The sequence below is a fragment of the Macrobrachium nipponense genome, chromosome 30, assembly GCF_015104395.2.
Source record: "Macrobrachium nipponense isolate FS-2020 chromosome 30, ASM1510439v2, whole genome shotgun sequence".
Lineage (NCBI taxonomy): Eukaryota > Metazoa > Arthropoda > Malacostraca > Decapoda > Palaemonidae > Macrobrachium > Macrobrachium nipponense.
Genome location: NC_087218.1, coordinates 13,161,841 through 13,181,534, shown reverse-complemented (window position 1 = coordinate 13,181,534; position 19,694 = coordinate 13,161,841). Strand labels below are relative to the sequence as shown.

Below are 19,694 nucleotides of genomic sequence, written 5' to 3'. Positions count from 1 at the left end.
CGGTCTTGCCACGGCCCCTCAGGTGTTCACGGGTCTTATGAGGAATGTCGCTCATTGGCTTCATATCGAAGGAGTAAGAATCTCGTTGTATCTCGACGATTGGCTGATCAGGGCCCAATCAAAAGATCGTTGTCTGGAGGACTTGAAATTAACACTGGATCTAGTTCAGTCCTTGGGACTGTTACTAAACCTCGGGAAGTCCCAGATGAATCCCCAGCAAAGCATTGTCTATCTGGGGATTCTGATGGATTCTCGGGGTTTTCGTGTGTATCCATCAAAGGAACGACAGGAGAGATGTTTACAGAAAGTGACGACCTTCCTAGAGAAATGACAATTTGTCGAAAATTGCATTTTTCCTAACTATACAAACCTGAGGTCCTTTTAACAATAGGAAGGTAACTAGCGGCAGCTGGGACGGTCGTAAGCTTCGAACAAGGGGAGAACGGTAGTTAACTGCTTGTCGATCGTGCGCGCAGCCGCGCGCACCGGGCGGTGAAGAATCACTTTTGCTTTAGGCCCATGCAAAAAGTTGCAGAGTAAGGGGTGGTATGAGGTGGGACTATATGTAAAGGACCCTCAGGTTTGTATAGTTGGAAAATGCAATTTTCGACAAATTGTCCATTTGTTCCGATACGTAATACAAACCCTCGGTCCTTTAACAATAGGAAGACTCACTTCTTGGTGGGTGGAATCTGAGTCTTTTTTGGTGAACAGACTGGTGTTCGTCCAACCTTGGAATGCCTCCCTGGTCGTAAGAGCAAGGGAGGGATCCAAACCTCTGTCCGATTGATCGGGTGTGCACCGCAGGATCAATGGTCAGACCTCTGAGCCAAGTACTAAGAGAGAGGCAAGCGTATCTCTTCGTACCAGCATTGCAAGAACTTGTTCCTGTACAGGAGCCAACATAAAAGTTATGGTTTGTCTCAAGTAGGCATCCACTCCTTCCCCCTTGTTGGAGGGAGTGGAGGATATTTGCTTCTATCTATCCCTAACTAAAGGATAGATTGGGGCTCGGTTGAGTAGCTTACCTGCATCGGATTCCTTTCAGCATGGTGACGACCGTGACCCTCTGCCCACAGGTAGAGAGAGAGAAAGATGGAGAAGAGAAGCCAGTCGCACTCTCATTCAACCATTCATTCCTACAGTCACACCAGGAATCGTGATGTTCTGTTCTGCCTGCTCGGGTGCTGGGTAAGCTTACACAACGTGTTGAGCAGCCACCACAGGTCCCAAGGAAAAGGTATCCAAGGACTTGTGGGCAATATCCCGAAGGTAGAAGGACGTGAAGGTAGTCTGGTGGTTGGCCCAGACACCTGCCTTCAGGACCTGCGCCACGGAGAAGTTCTTGCGGAACGCCAAAGAGGGTCCAATACCTCTGACTTCGTGGGCTCTCGGTCGGAGCGTACGGATGTCGTCACTACCATCAGCCTCGTACGCTCTCCTGATCACCTCACGCAGCCAGAAAGAAAGCGTGTTCTTGGATACTTTCTTTCTTGGTAACCCCAGTGCTAACGAAGAGGCGTCGACACTCAGGCCTGAGGTGTCGAGTTTTCTTCAGATAGCGCCGTAGCGCCCTCACAGGACAAAGCAGCATCTCATCCGTATCGTTGTCGGTGAAATCCATTAGGGAGGGGATTGTGAAAGACTCGAACCTGTCGTCAGGGATCGACGGATTCTGAGTCTTAGCTACGAAATTCGGGACGAAATCGAGCGTCACAGATCCCCAGCCCCTGGAATGTTTAACATTGAAGGACAGACCATGAAGTTCCCCTACTCTCTTCGCCGATGCCAGGGCCAGCAAGAAGAGGGTCTTGAGGGTCAGATCCCTGTCTGACGACTCTCGGAGTGGCTCGAATGGTCTTCGAGTCAAACTCCTAAGGACGAGAGTCACATCCACTCAGGGGTCCTGAGCTCCCTGGGTGGGCAAGACCTTTCGAAGCTCCTCATTAGCAAGGAGATCTCGAACGAGTTCGAGATGTCCAGTCCCCTCAGTTTTAGGACGAGTGCCAGTGCAGCTCTTATATCCTTTAACTGTGGGTACTGAGAGGAGCTTCTCTCGGCGAAGAAACACGAGGAAATCCGCTACCTGCTGAAGAGTGGCTCTGAGAGGAGATAGACCCCGTCTACGACACCAACCACAGAGACGGCCCACTTCCCCTGGTACACAGCTGCAGAGGACTGTCTGACGTGTCCAGCCATCTCTGTTGCTGCGCTGCGCGAAAAGCCTCTCGTTCGCAAGAGATGGTGGATAACAGCCAGCCGTGAAGTTGTAGGGACTGGACTGCTCGGTGGTACCGCTCTACGTGTGGCTGGGCTAGAAGGTTGTGCCAGTGGGGCATCTCTCTCGGTTCTTCTGCAAGAAGAGCCAGCAGGTCCGGATACCAAACGGCTTGAGGTCGTTTGGGAGCCACCAGGATCATCCTGAGATTGGGAGTGACCAGCGCTCGGCTGATCACTTTCCGAATCAGACAAAAGGGAGGAAAGGCGTAGACAAGAGGTTGTCCCAGGGGTGTTGAAGAGCGTCCTCTGCAGCTGCCCATGGGTCCGGCACGGCTGAGCAAAAAACTTGAAGTTTTTTGTTGTGCCGGGTGGCGAACAGGTCTATGACCGGACGCCCCCACAGGTTGAAGAGCCTTTCCGCCACTTCTGGGTGTAGGGACCACTCGGTCCCTATTACCTGATCCCGACGGCTGAGCTTGTCCGCTACTACATTCCTCTTGCCTGGAATGTAGCGTGCTGACAGCTCTATCGAGTGAGCCGTGGCCCACTCGTGCACCTGCACCGTCACTGGTGTAGCGGGAGAGACACTAGGCCCCCCTGCTTGTTGACGTATGCCACTACTGTGGTGTTGTCGCACATCAACACCACCGAGTGTCCCATCAAGCGTCTTGGAACTCTTGGAGAGCGTAAAACGCCGCCTTGAGTTCCAGGACATTGATGTGAAGGTGCTTGTCGTGATGGTCCCACACACCTGCAGCCAGCAACTCCTCCAGGTGTGCGCCCCACCCCATCCCTCTGGTCGATGCGTCTGAGAATAGCAGCATCTCCGGGGGGGGAGTGCGTAGGGGCACTCCTCTTAAGAGGTTCCTGTCGTCGAGCCACCAGGCTAGGTCCTGCCTCACCTTCTCCGTGTATGGACACGGGGAAGTAAGGTGGATCCTTTACCTGTGACCAACTCTCCCTTAGTCTCCACTGGAGAGACCGCAGGTGAAGACGTCCGTGAGGAACTAACTTCTCGAGTGACGACAGGTGGCCGATCACGACTTGCCATTGCTGAGCTGCCTGTTCCTGCCGAGACAGGAACCGGCCGGCTGCCTCCCTGAATTTGCTGATCCTCAAGTCTGCGGGGCGGACTTGAGCTGCTACCGTATCGATCAGCATACCCAGGTACTTCATCTTCTGCTTGGGTTCGAGATCGGACTTCTCGTAGTTTATCACGATCCCCAGATCGCGACAAAACTTTAGAAGTCGATCCCTGTCCTGCAGCAACTGCGAGAGGGAGCTCGCCAGGACCAGCCAATCGTCGAGATACCTCAGAAGACGTATCCGTGCGAATGGGCCCAAGCAGACACCAGCGTGAACACTCTCGTGAACACCTGTGGGGCGGTTGAGAGACCGAAGCAAAGTGCCCTGAATTGGTACACCGTCCCGTCGAAGATGAAGCGGAGGTACTTTCTGGAGGACTGATGGATGGGTATTTGAAAATACGCATCCTTCAGGTCCACCGAAAGCATGAAGTCGTTTCTCCCTGATGGAGTCCAGCACGGGAACGTGCCGTCTCCATCTTGAACCGAGTCTGGCGAACAAATCGGTTCAGGGAGAGAGATCTATCACCGGGCGCCAGCCCCCCGATGCCTTTTCCACTAAGAAAAGGCGGCTGTAAAAGCCCGGTGACCGATCTACTACGACTTCTACAGCTCGTTTGGTCAGCATGGTCTTGTATTCCTGCCGAAGAGCGTCGTCCTTTGAGGATCCCAGCACATAAGTCTGAAGATGGACCGGGTTGGAGGTGAGGGGTGGTCCGAGATTCGAAGGGTAGTAGATATCCCTCCCGAAGGACGTCTACTATCCAGGTCTCGGCACCGTAGCGCTGCCAAGGTTGCCCAATGGCTCGCTAGGCACCCCCCCACTTCCGGCAGCTGGTGAGGGGAACGCCGTCCCTAGCGTTTCCCACCTCGCTTCGACTTCTTCCCAGCACCTCCTCGGGGAAAGGAGGGCGTGGGAGGAGGGCTGGTTACGGCCTCCTTTACCAGAAGTTGAAGCAGGAAGAGTCTTTCCTCGGGGCTTCGATGGAGCAGCCGTCTTAGCAGCCGAGGAAGCGCTAGCTAAACTCTTAGGCGTTAGCCGCAGTTGTACGAGGTTGCCCAGAAACCTTCGTAACTGCCTGGTGAACCAGACGGTCACTGTCATCAGTGGCGCCGTCTTTCCACCGCAGCGTCCACCATCTCTCCGGGAAAGAGAGCGGAGGAACTCTTCATTGGTCCGTTACGGAGTCCATTTAACCGCCTCACGCCCGGCCCCTTGGCTACTCGTGTAAGGACAGCGTCCCTACGACGAGAACCAAGTGGCCCACAGGTTGCCGTCTGATGGGCGAGGTAGGAGATGGCCCTACCTCCAGACTGGCACAGTCTCCTGAAGTCTGGGGTCTTCTTCGAGGGCAGCACCCCCGGAGTCGGCCGCGACCTTGGATACTGTGAGGGACCACAGATCCAACCAAGAGACTGCCTGGAAAGCCGCCATAGCGGTAGCTTCCAGGCCCAGTGCCTCCTGCTGCGAGAACCACAAGTTCTCCGACAGGAGCTGCTGCAGGGACACACCTGGAGTTAGCCTAGCTAGCTCCGGGTTAACCTGTTTGGGCGGTATTGGATCCACTGATGGCACGTAGAACTTCCGCTGTCGCTGCAGAGGAGGAGGAAGTAGCTTGGAAGACCGTCCTGACTTAAGTGAGTCCCTCTCGTCCTAGACGAAATTCTCCCACCTGGTCAAGGACTGAGTCTGCAAGCTCTGATCGCGGCAGTCCCACCGTCATTTTGGGTTCCCTCTTCGGGCCCCAAAATGACTCGAGCCGGGACGTGGGCTCAGATGTGGTAGCGGCGATCCTTCCCCCAGGTCGTTGTGCTGACGAATCAGCGCAATAACCTGGGCAAAGTTCCTCTGGATCTCGGGAGTCACAGCGTCCTGAAGAGTAGGACCGTCCAGTCCCTCCAACAGGAGCAGCTCTCGAGACCCTCCTCCTTCAGAAGGAGGAACAGCAACAGACCCCTGACGGTCGCCTCCAGCCACTTGCGCGTACGACCTGGCTGGTCCTAAGACCATGCCTGGTGCGTGCGGCATCGTGACGGGATCGTGAGCGGCGCACCTCTCACGATCACTCCTAGATACCTCGCTCTTCCCGGTGTAGCCCGAGGAAGTTGAAGGTATAGGAGAGACAGACCTGACGCTCCCCCCGCTCGCTGGCAGGACCAGCGTGCGTGGGGGGCTGCAGACCGATCACCAACCCGCGGTGGGGATCTATCTGCAGGCCTGGCCGTGCCGCTCACCAGTGGCGAGCGGCTCGACTGAGTACGTCGACCCCGATCCCGTGCGTCAGACGAGCTGCTGCTGGCCACCGTCTCCGTCCGGTCCCTGTGGGAGCGACGGTCAGGTGATCTGCAGAGTTCGCTTTCGCGGTGAGACCGGTGAGCGTCCTCACGGCACGTCAAACCGCTGGTACCAGCCGAAGCTGGTGCCGTTGGTCGAGGGGACCTCTTCCCAGCCTCAACCCGTGGCCGGTCAGAGACCGTCACGTCAGCCCGAGGTACCGGCTGGTCGCTACGAGAGCGGCCGCTGGCCTGGCGAGAGTCACTTGCGCGAGTTCTCGACAGTCTTCTGCTCCGTGCCTCTGTCATGACGGTGAGCGAGCTCAGGCGTCTTGACTTTAGCTGCACGGTCGCCCGAAGGAGACCGTACACTCGGACCTTCTCGCGAACGAGAAGTCGAGCCGGTACCTGGCTTAGCAGCAGTGCTACCAAGACCAGGCGCGGATGTACCAGCAGTAGCCAAGCACATCCTTGGTCCCCGTCTTCTTCTTCTTCTCAGAAGAAGAGGACGGACCCCGTTCCCGAGGGAACAGGAGGACCAGCAGAAGCACCCCCCGTCACGCCAGAGCGAGACGGGCCCTTCGAAGGTCCCGCAGGAGCCTTCTTAGGGGGGGAGGAGGCAGCCTTCTTCTTCTTCGGCTTGGAAGCCTTAGAAGTCGAAGGGGGAGAGGCGGCAACAGACGACGAAGAAGACGATGAAGACGACGACGACACCTTCCTCTTCTTCTTCTTCTTCTTCGTCAGCTCTCTCAGGACGGACGTCAGGTCTTCCATCCACGGAAAAGTCGGGCCAATTGCCGAAGCAACACGCCCCGACTGATCCTGTCCGGAAGGACCTGAGACCGGTGCAGCACCTCCATGACGAGACGCGACGTGGGCAGGGGCAGGCACGGCAGGAGCGGCAGGGACATCAACAGCAGGACCAGCACCATCAGGACCAGCACCAGCAGGACCAGCACCAGCAGGACCAGCAGCAGCAGGACCAGCACCAGCAGGACCAGCACCAGCAGGACCAGCTCCAGCAGCAACATCGGCATGAGCGTCCCGCACTGCGCGCTTCGTAGGAGCGGCGCAAGCGGCTGGGCCAGCACATTAGCTGCAGGTACGGCAGCATAGTCCGGCGTCACAGGCATCTCCGATACAGCCAAACTCATCATTGGGACGGGCGGCCGATCCAGGGGCGAACTTTTGGGACAGCGAAAGTCGGGAGTCGGCAGCACATAAAATCCAGGTGGCGGCGGCACGCCCCTCTAGGTACGGCAGCAATCGGCTTCTGGATTGATGCCGTGGGTGTCACCGACGCAATGTGTTGCGTATACACTACATGAGGAGGGGCGGCGTACGCTGGTGTGGACATTGTGTTTGTCGTTGTTGTGACTACACCATGAGTTACAAACTGCCGACCCCGCCAGACGTTGAATCAAGCCCTGGATACTAGGGGCGCCCTGCAGTCCCAACGACGCCCACACCTGTCCAAGGTCGTCACTCACAGAAGGCACACCTGAGGGAGGAACAGTCGGGTCAGTTAGAGGGGCACCCTCGCGCCCGGGGGAGGACGAACCCCACCCAGAGCGGACGGAAGACCCCGAGTACAATTGAACATCCGGGTATCGGGCGCCCTCCTCCACACTCGACGGATCGAGTGAGGAGAAGGACTCCGAAACCCCCCCCCGCAGGGGAAGGCGCAAATCGTGGGGGCTGAGCTGGAGGCAGGAAGGATGACGAGGTATCTGTCACCAAAGGAGTCGCTGGAGAGCTTTCCGACGACTCCTTGGTCGGTCTACGCCTCCTTCCTACCTACCCTCGTACAGCACCCACTGCGCCTCGGACCAATTCACACACACACTTACAGGTTCGGCTGGGAGCATTCTCGCCCCCGACACCGATAACACAATTCATGTGGATCAATGTCTGGATAAGAGCGAAATCCGCCGCATTTACGCCCCTCCAGCCCGGGACACACTCTACGGGCAACTGGTGGGCGCGGCGAAAGTCTTCTTGATCCATAATTAAATTCACTTCAATGAAAAATGAAAAAAGAGTACTTACAATTTCAATCAAGACCACAAACAACAGTCAGAAGAAATTGTAAACATCCAAAGCACACGACGAAAATAGCGGGCAGAGCGATGACGAACACGTCCTGTCACACCACGGCCGAAAGCAAAAGTGGTTCTTCACCGCCGGGCGCGCGCGCGCGCACGATCGGGACAAGCAGTTAACTACCGTTCTCCCCTTGTTCGAAGCTTACGACCGTCCCAGCTGCCGCTAGTTACCTTCCTATTGTTAAAGGACCGAGGGTTTGTATTACGTATCGGAACAAAGAACAATGTTCCGCGAGGGAATGGATGAGTCTTCTGGGGTGGGGACCCTTTCCTCGTTGGACAGTTAGTTTCTCTAGGGAGGCTACACTTAAGACCCTACAATTCTTCCTCAGAGAGAATGGGATCAGAAGCACCAAGAGCTTTCGGACTCCTTTCAGCTCTCGAAGAGCTAAAAAAGGACTCAGTTGGTGGTTAGAGCCAACAGATTGAATCAAGGGCTCTCCCTTCAGTTGTCGAGGCCCTCGCCTAGTGTTATTCACAGACGCCTCGGAAAAAGGATGGGGAGCGACTCTAGGCTCGAGAGAAGTGTCAGGCACCTGGAATGGGAACAGGTGTCCTGGCATATCAACAAGAAGGAACTGGCAGCAGTCCATCTAGCTCTCGTTCACTTCGAACCTCAAGTATTGGGTTCCGTGTTGCAAGTGAATTCGGACAACACGACAGCTCTAGCCTATATAAGGAAACAGGGAGGGACTCACTCCTTCTCCCTGTTCGAGAAAGCAAAGGAGCTTCTTCTTTGGACCGAGGAACGGCGAATAAACTCTTCTAACCAGGTTCATCCAGGGGAGAAGAACGTGAGAGCAGATCTTCTGAGCAGAAGAGATCAGGTCCCTTTCTACGGAATGGACTCTGCATTCAGAAGTGTGCGACGAGATTTGGGACCTCTGGGGGAGACCCAATATCGACCTGTTCGCAACGAATTGGAATGCGAGGTTGGAGAACTACTGCTCTCCGATTTCAGATCCAAGGCAGTTGCAGTGGACGGTCTCCTTCTGGATTGGAGGGGGATCGACGGGTACGCTCCTCCTTTCAAGATAATAGGAGAGGTGGTAAGGAAGTTCGTTTCGACGGAGGGAACCAAACTGACCCTCATCGCCGCCCCCATTCTGGCCAGCCCAAGAATGGTACACAGAGGTAACTGGAATGGATGATAGATTTCCCGAGGGCCCTTCCACTGCGGAAGGAATCTTCTCAGACAGCCCCACTTCGACAGATACCACAAAAACCTCCCCGCTCTCAGTCTGACTGCCTTCAGACTGTCGAAGGACTCGTCAGAGCGAGGGGGTTTTTTTTTTTTTTTTTTTTTCACGCAAGGCGCGCCAAAGGCAATTGCTAGAGCCAGAAGACCTTCAACTCTTTCGCGTGTACCAGTCGAAGTGGGAGGTGTTCCGAAGATGGGCCAAGTCCCAGAAAGTATCCTCTTCCAGTACTCTGTAAATGAATGAGCGGATTTTCTCCTTTATTTGAGGGAGAAATGCAATCTGGCCGTTACCACAATAATGGATATCAAAAGCATGCTCTCATCTGTTTTTAGACATAGAGGCCTTAATATCTCCGGAAGACAAGGATCTGCATGACTTGTTAAGGTCCTTTGAAACCTCGAAGGCCAAGACTATAAGACCACCTAGTTGGGAACCTGGATGTGGTCCTTAGATATTTAATGTCCGAGAAATTCGAACCTCCTCAAAATTCCTCATTCAGAGACTTGACTAGAAAGTCCTCTTTTCTCTTTGCACTAGCTCTGCTAAGAGAGTTAGTGAACTTCAGGCTTTAGAAGGAACTGTGGGCTTTAAGGAAGATTCTGCAGTATGCTCCTTTAATCCCCTGTTTTTAGCAAAGAACGAAAATCCTTCTAAACCATGGCCTTGGAAGGACTTTGAGATTAAGGGACTGTCCTCTTTGGTAGGAGAGACTTAGAGAGGACATTGTGCCCAGTCAGGATCCTCAAGTTCTACCTAGAGAGGAAGAAGCTACTTGGTGGAAATGTAGATAGCCTTTGGTGTTCCGTAAGAAATCCTAAGAGGATGATTTCTAAGAATGCTCAAGCGTATTTTATTAAAGACGTTATCAAAGAAGCGCATGCCTTCCTGTGAAAGAGGAACATTTAAGGCTTCTAAGAGTCAAAGCACATTGAGGTCAGAGCTGTAGCTACCTCTTTAGCGTATCATAGGAATATGTCGATACAGACTCTTGTCGAATCCACCTATTGGAGGTTGCAATTCGGTCCTTTGCATCAAATTACTTAAGAGATGTGCGAGTCACCTTATGACAAGTGCTCTCTCTCGGACCGTTCGTGTCTGCGGATTCGTTTGCTGGGGCAAGGAGCTGAAACATGGTATTGTTATGATACAATAAGTTTTATGCATACTTACCTGGCAGGTATATATATAGCTTATCCTCTTGAACGCACTGGCAGAATTTCAAAACTCGCCGGCAACCGCTAGTACACTGGTAGTTTCAGGTGATGGCCACCGCGCCCGCTCCCGTGCGCTGGTACTTTGGAACTATTCCCGTTTTCCTCAGATTTTCTCTGAACCCTGTCTCCTGAGGGGAGGAGGGTGGGAATTTAATTATATATACCTGCCAGGTAAGTATGCATAAAACTTTATTGTATCATACAATACCATTTTTATGCATGACACTTACCTGGCAGGTATATATATAGCTGATTGACAACCTTTGGAGGTGGGTCATAGACAGCAACTCGTCATAATTCAAAAATTAACTAAATTTTTAGAACTATGTATTATGTTTCCTTACCTGCTAAGGTAGCTGACTTCGTAGGTACCTGCCTCTTAGCCTGCTAAACCTTAGTAGCTCTCACTAGGACGTGACTGTTTTGTTTGAGAAACTAACAATAAGGTGGGCCTGACAACTGGACGTGACCAATTTGTTGACAGAGAACCCTAGCCCTCATTTACCACGGGCATTCATGCTAGGAAAGTTAGTCACCTGCCAACCACACACATATAATAACACTAACCACAGACTGAGCTGGTCTTAACCTTCTCAGACAACCATAAAAACACTATCACCTAATTAATATAAAAACCTAGCATGTTATTAGGTTATGGGGTGGAAACTCCTTTGCCCAGTACTGTACCTGAGGATACATACGGGCCTAATAACGTTTGACAATTATCAAAGTTGTCTTCACGTCTCTAAGGTAATGAGAGGCAAACACAGAGTTTGTCCTCCAATACGTTGAATCTATAATGTCCTTGAGGGCTAACAAATTTTTCCTGAATGCTAAGGACGTAGCTACACTGCTCTCACCTCATGAGCTTTAACTTTAATTATACCGAAGCATTCCTCCTGACAAAGCCAAATGAGCATCTTTAATGACTTCTCTTACAAAGAAAGCCATTGCGTTTTTAGACATAGGTCTAGTAGGATCTTTAACCGAGCACCACAGAGAACATGAAGTTTCCCCTAATGCTTCTTGTTCTTTCTACGTAAACCGTAAGGCTCTTACTGGGCAAAGAACCCTTTCTTGTTCCTTGACCTACCAGATCAGCCAGTCCTTCAATCTCCAAATGATCTTGGCCATGATGCGAAGGATTCTCATTCTTTGCTAAGAACTCCTGTGAAAAGAACAAACTGCTTTGTTGTGCTTCCATCCTATTTGCTTGTCAATAGCTTGCAGCTCGCTAATCCTTTTAGCTGTAGCTAAGGCTACTAAGAAGATAGTTTTCTTCGTTAGCTCTCGCAAAGGCGCACCTGCCCATAGGTTCGACTTATCCGTCTCCAAGAATTGAGGAACGACATCCAAATTCCAAGAAGGGGTTCTGCACCGTCGATCCTTCTTTGTATCAAACGATCTGAGGAGATCTCTAAGATCTGCGTCATTGGACAGGTTTAAACCTCTGTGTCTAAACACTGCAGACAACATACACTTATAGCCTCTAATCGTCTGAATTAGCCAAACCTAGTTCTTTCTTCAGGTATAGCAGGAAATCTGCAATCTGTGTCACAGAGGTACTGGATGAAGAAATCTTCCGATTCTTACACCATTTACGGAAGTTCTCCCCACTTCGACTGGTACACTTTGATAGTCGATGGCCTTCGTGCTCTTGCAACTGCCTTCGCTGCTTCTCTAGAAAACCCCCTCGCTCTGACAAGTCTTTCGATAGTCTGACGCAGTCAGACCCAGAGCGAGGGTTGTTCTTGTGGACCTGTCGAAGTGGGGTTGTTTGAGAAGATCTACTCTCGTGGGTTAGACTTCTCGGAGAATCTACTGTCCATTCCAGTACCTCTGTGAACCACGTTTGGGCCGGCCAGTATGTCTATCAGGGTCAGCCTTGTTCCTCGACTTTCCTGAATTTTTCATTACCTTTCCTAAAAAAATCTTGAACGGGGGAAAAGCGTACGCATCTAGACCCGTCCAATCTAGTAGGAAGGCATCGACTGCGACTGCAAGAGGTCCGGGTTATTGGAGAACAATAGTTCGGTAACCTCTTCGTCGCTGCGGTAGCGAAAAGATCCACTACTGGAGTGCCCCAGAAGCTTCCACAGTCTCTGGCATACTTGAAGATGCAACATCCACTCCGTGGAAAGCACTTGTCCGTCCCTGCTCAACAGATCCGCCCTGACGTTCTTCTCCTCCCTGAATGAACGTGTGAGCAGGTGACGTTTTTTTTCTCTCTGCGACCAATAAGAAGAATCTCCTTCGCCAGGTTGCAAAGGGACACGAGTGGGTTCCTCCTTGTTTCCGTATATATTGCCAGAGCTGTGGTATTGTCCGCGTTGATCTGCAACACCACTTTGCCGCTGATCCACGGTCTGAACGCTTTCATAGCCAAGAAGATCGCCATCAGTTCCTTCCTGTTTATGTGCCATGCCTTTTCTTCTTCGTTCCAAACGGCCTGACTCCTCCCGAGGGCCCAGCGTCGCTCCCCAGCCTGCGTCTGACGCGTCGGAAAATAATATCCGGTCTGGGTTCCTCTGCTGGAGTGACGTACCCTCTGACAACCTCTCCGGAACTAGCCACCACTTTAGTTCCTCCTTTATCTTCGAAGGAATTGGAAACCGGAAGGAATCTGGTTGCGATCTTCTTGGCCAGACTTCGTTCAGAAAGAACTGTAAGGCCCTCATGTGAAGTCTCCCTAGTGAAATGAACCGCTCTAACGAAGGGAGAGTCCCTCCAGCAAGGCCTCATCCACTCTCTCGCTGAGCATTGGTCTTTCATTAGGAATTCTTGCACTTTCCGTATAAAACATGGTCTGCCTTTCGGTGACGGAAAAGCCCGAAAAAGTCACTGAGGATATCAGAATCCCCAAATAAACTAGTTCCTGAGAGGGATCAATCGTGACTTTTCCAGGTTCACCATCAGACCCAGTTGCTGAGTTAATTCCAATGTTACGTCCGTGTCCTCCAGACATTGCTGTTTTGATTGTGCTCTTATGAGCCAATCGTCGATGTAGAGAGAGACTCTGACTCCTGCCAAATGAAGCCACTTCGCCACATTCGACATCATTCTTGTAAAAATTTGAGGAGCCGTGGCACAGCCCGAAAACACAGGGCTTTGAATTGATAAATTCCTTCCCTGGATCACGCATCTCCAATATTTCCTGGACCTTGGATGAATTGGAATATGGAAGTACGCATCCTGAAGGTCCAGTGTTACCATCCAGTCCCAGCCCTCCCCTGGTCGTACCGCTGCCAGTACTGAATCGTTCGTCTCCATCGTAAAACTTGGTCTTTTCTACGAACAAGTTTAGCTGGCTTACGTCCAGTACCGGCTCCAACTTCCTGATGATTTCGGTACTAGAAACAGACGGTTGTAAACCCTGGGGATTCGTGATCCAGAACCGGTTTCTATTGTCCCCCTTTTCTATCATGGTGACGACCTGATGCAAAGAGCCTCTCTCTTCTCTAAATCGATGTAATGAGCCCCTAGGGCTCTCGGAGCTGTAGCGAGAGGTGGTTTCTTGAGAAGGGAATCTTGTACCCTTCCTTCGCTACCTTACCGGACCAAGGATCCGCTCCTTTGCTTTGCCAGACTTCCCAGAAATCTAAAAGTCTGGCCCCACACAAGTCTGGAGGACTTCTGACTCATTGTTTGGTTGAAGTTTTGGCCCCTCTTTTGGTTGAACTCTTTTCCCTCTAAACGCTGGTCGAGGCGAAAGTCCTACCCCGAAAGGGCTGCTGTGCTGTCTTCGTATCCTTCGTAGTCTTATTCATGACCTTAGAAGGTAAATACTTCCTTACCGATGACGTAAGAAGATCTTGAGTCGCCTTCTGAGTGAGGGAGAGGATATGTCCTTAATGATCTCTTGCGGGAAGAGCTGTCCTGACAGAGGAGAGAACATCAACTCCGACTTTTGCGCGTTCGACACTCCTTTAGCAGCGAACGAGCATAAGAAGATGTCTTTTCTTCATTTCAGACGCCTGCTGTAAAAATTGAAGCCAATTCATTAGCCCCATCTCTCAAGGCTTTATCCATACAGGACATAATACTTCTCGACAACTCGGATACTGACGACTCTTCCATCTCCGAAGTTCGAGCCAGGGCCCCCAACGACCAGTCAAGAAATTAAACACCTCAAAGGTCCTAAAGATACCTTGAGTAAATGGTCGAACTCCGACGAAGTCCACCACACTTTGGCTGAATGCAAAGCAGGTTCTACGGGAGCTATCCACTATGTTGGAAAAGTCTCCCTGGGAGGAGGCAGGTACTCCCAGGCCAAGACTTTCCCCCGTAGCATACCAAAACACCAGACTTCGAAGCCAACTTGGTTGGCCGGAGGAAATACAAAAGAAGTTCTTCCCCGACCTCTTTCTTCTCCTTCAACCAACTCATTTACAGCGTTTGAAGGGCTTTCTTGGCCGAAATGGACAAAGTCATTTTCAAAAACGACGATTTTCTTGGCTGTCTTCGTCTTCGAAATTGCGACAAAGGCGATGGCGGGCCTGAAGGTTGAAACTCTCCTTCAAACAAAGAAAGAAGGCACTCTGTTAGCCTCCTGTAGTCCGAAGAAGGAGCTTCCGTCTTGTCCTCTTCTTCCGCACTCTCCGCAAATTCTTCCTCCTGCGAAGAAATATCTTGAAAACCAAGATCCTGCTGACTCTCCCAATTCAGAGTCCTTATGCAGCTCCTGTTTAGAAAGCGAATGCGGCACTGACCTCCCTATAAACTCCTCTCTTCCTTGTCGAGACAATGTTTTGACTTGCTGCCGCCTGCGTCCTGCGTCTCCTGAACGTATGCGTCCACCATGCGTCCATCACTTCTCCTCTTGCGTCCTGCGTCCTGTACTTCATCCTTCTTAAGGGAGCGCACTGCGTCCTGGATCGCGTTGTACGTCCTGCGTCCTCTTGGAGGACTTAACCGGGAGAGACGAGTCCTTACGTCTAACCGAAGGTTGTTCGGGTTCTTCTCCATGATTGAACAATCACTGCCAATCTCTGCTGCATGTCCCGCAGCACCTCCTTCGTTTCCGCCTCCTTACGAGACTCCTGATGATGAGGAGATCGAGGACGCACCGGGCTAACACGAAGAGGCGAGCGAACTTCCAACTGACGTGAAATCCTCTTTCCTTTTGATAGGGATCATCTCTTCATCCTCCGATGAAAAAATCTCAGGGCTACTCCACCCTTCTTGGTCGAAAGCCCTTTCCTCCTGTGAAGAGGACGGAAAGTATGACCTCTTGAGAGGACGCGATACTTCCGCGAACGCCTACTCCTTCCCGAGGCTGAACTATCCGAAGAATAACGGCACTTCCCAGTATCCGCCTTTTCTATGGCGTACTGCAGCAGCCTGGGACTTATCAACAGGACTGCCTGAAGGGACGACTGATCGCAAGTCCAACACCCCTCTCGCCTAGTCCCTTCGACTGTCGACATGGTGATGCCTTCTCCCTTGGGTCTGGGAGCTTGACAGAGGTCTCGGTCTAGGAGCACGAGAGAGACTATCAGGCGCCCCCTCCACAACACTGTCAACCAAACACTTCCACTTTGTCTGTTTAATCGTTTTAATTTGTCTCCCATGGACGCAAGGGCAGCGAACACTTTCACTATTTGTGGATCAGTAGTATCCTCAGATACAGCAACTGGAGCAGGAGAAACCTGGGGGGAAGGGGTGCTACATCTACATGTGAATGAGCTGGAGAAGACACATGCAAAGATTCATCCAAAGGTTTACTCGAAGATCCCGATCTTTCACTCCTAGATACAGATCTTCTAACCCGATCTTTTTCTAATCTCTCTCCACATACTTCATAAGAGCCTTCCACTCTTTCTCATTCAGACACTGACATTCATTGCACTATTGTCCCACGTACATACAAAACTTCTCCCGACAACTTCTTACAAATAGTATGTGGATCTACCCGATGATTTCGGCAGTCTCACCTTACACCCTTCTTTCACACAAACTCTAAAAACATACTTCCTGAATCAGACATACTAAACAAGGTCCAAACAAAATGCGATTGCCACTCTAACTTCGTGAATACGATAACCATATCCAAAAGTCAGATAACGAGCAGGAAATTCTAACAGAAGAACAACGATGTTGCCGGTTCGGCTGGCAGAGAAAATCTGAGGAAAAACGGGAATAGTTCCAAGTACCAGCGCCACGGGAGCGGGGTGGCCATCACCTGAACTACCAGTGTACTAGCGGTTGCCGCGAGTTTTGAAATTCTGCCAGTGCGTCAAGAGGATAAGCTATATATATACCTGCCAGGTAGTGTCCATGCATAAAACTAATCCTTTTTATTAGTTAGTTAAGTTAGTATTTTTAAACGTTTTTTTGGTGTTGTGTTTTTATGGTCGATTGGAAGGAGTCTTGGGAATGCTCCTTTCAAATCGTAGTGTTAACAAATGTATGTGTGTGGTCGAGGTGGTCGGGATTGGTTTTTCGTGCTCCTTGTTAGTGATTTGGACCTAGGCTCTGTCATGTAAGAGGGTTAGTCCCCGGTTGATACGACAAAGGTGAAGGCTCTACCATGTAAGTGGGCCAGCCCCCATTGGTATGATCCAAGACAAGGCTCTGTCAAGTAAGCGGGCTCGCCCCCATTGACACGATCCAGAAGAGCTATCAGTGTCAGGTCTCATCCCCACTGAAACTCTTCAGGCAAGCAGACTCATAGACAGTAATCATGAAGTCTTCTGCCCAATAAGGTAGGAACCAATGTTTTAATAAGTTTTATATTTATTACCTACAACAGATGTTGTTTCCCTGTTTTTATTGTTATTTATATTGAGTAACTATCTCTTAACCCGCCACCAAGGGTGTCAATCAGCTAAGTATATATCTGCCGGGGAAGTTGCATGTACAAAAATGATATTGTTAGTATACAATAAAGTTTTTGTACATACTTACCCGGCAGATATATACGATGAATGGCCCACCCATCCTCCCCTCAGGAGATAGGCGTAAGAGAAAAATCTGGTCTGAAAACGGAATTGGTTCCTATTCCCGCCCCACCGGGCAGCGGCGGGAGAGGGTGATCACCTGACCTACCTGTAGCGTGTGCCGCGAGTTTTGAATTCTGTCGGACGTCAGAGACATAAGCTAAGTATATATCTGCCGGGTAAGTATGTACAAAACTTTATTGTATACTAACAATATCATTCTTCAAGCATACTATTCAAAAGATTGAAGTTTCATCAACAAAATGTGATATATGAAAGCGCCATATGAACTAAAAATAAGCATGTGAGGTCCTAATGAAATATGTTTTCAAGGCTGTTTTTAAATTCAATATGGCGTCATCCGCCTCCAGTCCCTTTCGTAACCGGCATTGATCATAGCGTTCATTTGAACAATATTAGCGTATACTATATGTAACATTTATTGATCTTACTCAAGATTGCAGTTGTAATCAGCACAATCAAAAAACATTTTGTTGCCTATAATAGTGAAAGTATGAAACTTATTCCCGGTGTCATGGTTTGAACTGAAACTCCATTTTACCTTGTAATCGGTGGTTTTATCCTTACTACCATCACAACTGAAACTCCACAGTACTTATTTGATTGTAATTATACATATTTTGGTCTTAATTCACTCCAAATTGCACTTGAACTACGTTGAGAGTTTGTTACAGCGAAGTTGCAGCGGGAAAAAATTTCCAGCCTTGTTGTACATCTGGCTGCTGAAAACCATCGTCGAGCAGACAACGGATAAAATGGCTCTAATACGATATATGCTACAAACAGATATGCTAATTCACTTATTTCCCCAGTTTTTATGTAAGTCTTATACCCAGTTTGGAGGGTAAACACTACCAATTGGCAACACTGATAAACAATAGGAGGGCGCGAACAACACCGTAGGTACTCTTCACAGCAAAACTGTTGATATTTGAGTCTGGAATCTAGTTACTTTTTCAACAACGAATATTTTCAAATTAATTATCAAGAATATGTAAAAGGTTTATGCAATTCATGACCTTATACTGATGTTTAACTATTTAAATAATTATCTAGTGCACGCTTCTTCTTTCTACAGAAAAATCGAGTTTCCTTGGATCGGAGGCAGAGGGCATCATTGTTTACGATTGTTGTGAAGAAAGTGTCCCAGCGTCTATGGGTACAAGTGATGTGCAGATTTAGCACATGGAATGGAAAGTTTATTGACACAAGTGACTCGGCAAACATCGAGATGGCATCATCATCTACATTTTTGGTGTTTTAGGTAAAAATTTCAAAAGCATCATGGAGGTATGTTTGCACTGATCATGGCTAGACTTTCATTAACCTCTGTTTAATCTTAATTTCTTACTTTGGAGAAAATACTTACTTCCAAAGGAGGGTAGAGGTCTCGAGGTGTTGCTCTCCCCACAAATGACTCATGACTGGTGCCCATCTCCGGTGTCTGAACGTGTTAAAGTACTTTTTCGGAGGGTGGATCAACAAGCAGCCAAGACTGAATCATGTAATCCACTCGGTTGTTTCCCCTATTGCATTTTCGTTTTAGGTTAGTAAGTGCTCTGAATATTTCTACCAGATCTAAGCTGGTATTCCTTAGCATCCATGTCATTTACTCAATGTCATCACCAGGTTAGGTAGGGAGGTCCTGGCGGGTTGATCACATCTTCCCCGCCACCCAAATGACCTACCTACTACCTAGTACCCTACTACCTAGGTAGGTCACATTGGGTTAGCAAATTTTACCTTAGGATGCATTCCTTGCAAAATTACCAATGACAGGAATTGTCATCCTAAACTGGAAAACCATGACACGTGGATCATAAAGTTAATTTTTCAATCATAGCCTAACCTAGCTACTGTAAACTAGACGTAGCTAGCAAGCTACTACCTAGCCTAGTAGGTAGCATTAGCCTAGTAGGTATTTTACCTAGGTACCTAGGTAGATTCTCCATCCAAAATAACCCTACTACCTAGCTAGTATACTAGTAGGTACCTAGCCTAGGTATACATGAAACCTTTTAGGGGGGTTGAATGAGTTGCTTGTTGTACGAGAATACCAAAGGTTCATTATTCTTCTGGCTATTCAAGTCGATTCATTGTACAATCGCCAAGACTACTACTACTAGGTACTAGGTAGCTAGCTAGGAGGTAGCCTATAGGCTACCTAGGATATTGAGGAAGGGAAAGCTAGCATAGGTTACCCTTTTTAAATGCCCTGCGTACTGTAGGATAAAGGAACTTACTTTTCCACAGGTCTGTCTAGGGTAGCTTACTGGGTTCTTGCAACTTTCAAATGCGCATAAGGATTCCAATATGAGTGAATTAACTAAAAAACGGTGGCCTTTCAACCTGGGTGCACCTGGAGTGTCTGTTTACGTCAGGCAGCCGAAGCCTGAAATCGTCAGTCAGATCTTCTTTATTTTACTAGTAGGATATCTGGCTTCTTTTAATGGAGCCAGTGTATAGTACTTCCCTGCAAAGTCATATCAGAAATAAATTCGTCAGATTTTATGGTTCAGCACATCGTAAACTTGCTTCAAAATGAAAGTTTTTTTTTTTTTTTTTTAAATCAAAATCATCGTACTAAATTATCATATTCGTCTTTTAATACGCAAGCTTTCCTCCTAATACTGCT

General features: G+C 49.7%; 1 protein-coding gene across 1 annotated transcript in view; it reads right to left on the bottom strand.

Annotated features, from left to right (window-relative positions):
- Positions 1-19,470, bottom strand: part of LOC135202298 (transcription initiation factor TFIID subunit 7-like) — a 125,232-nt gene extending 105,762 nt beyond the window's left edge. Inside the window, 1 exon segment of the mRNA XM_064231618.1 lies at positions 19,303-19,470. The gene's annotated coding sequence lies outside the window, so the exon portion shown is untranslated.
- Between the last annotated feature and the right edge of the window lie 224 nt (positions 19,471-19,694).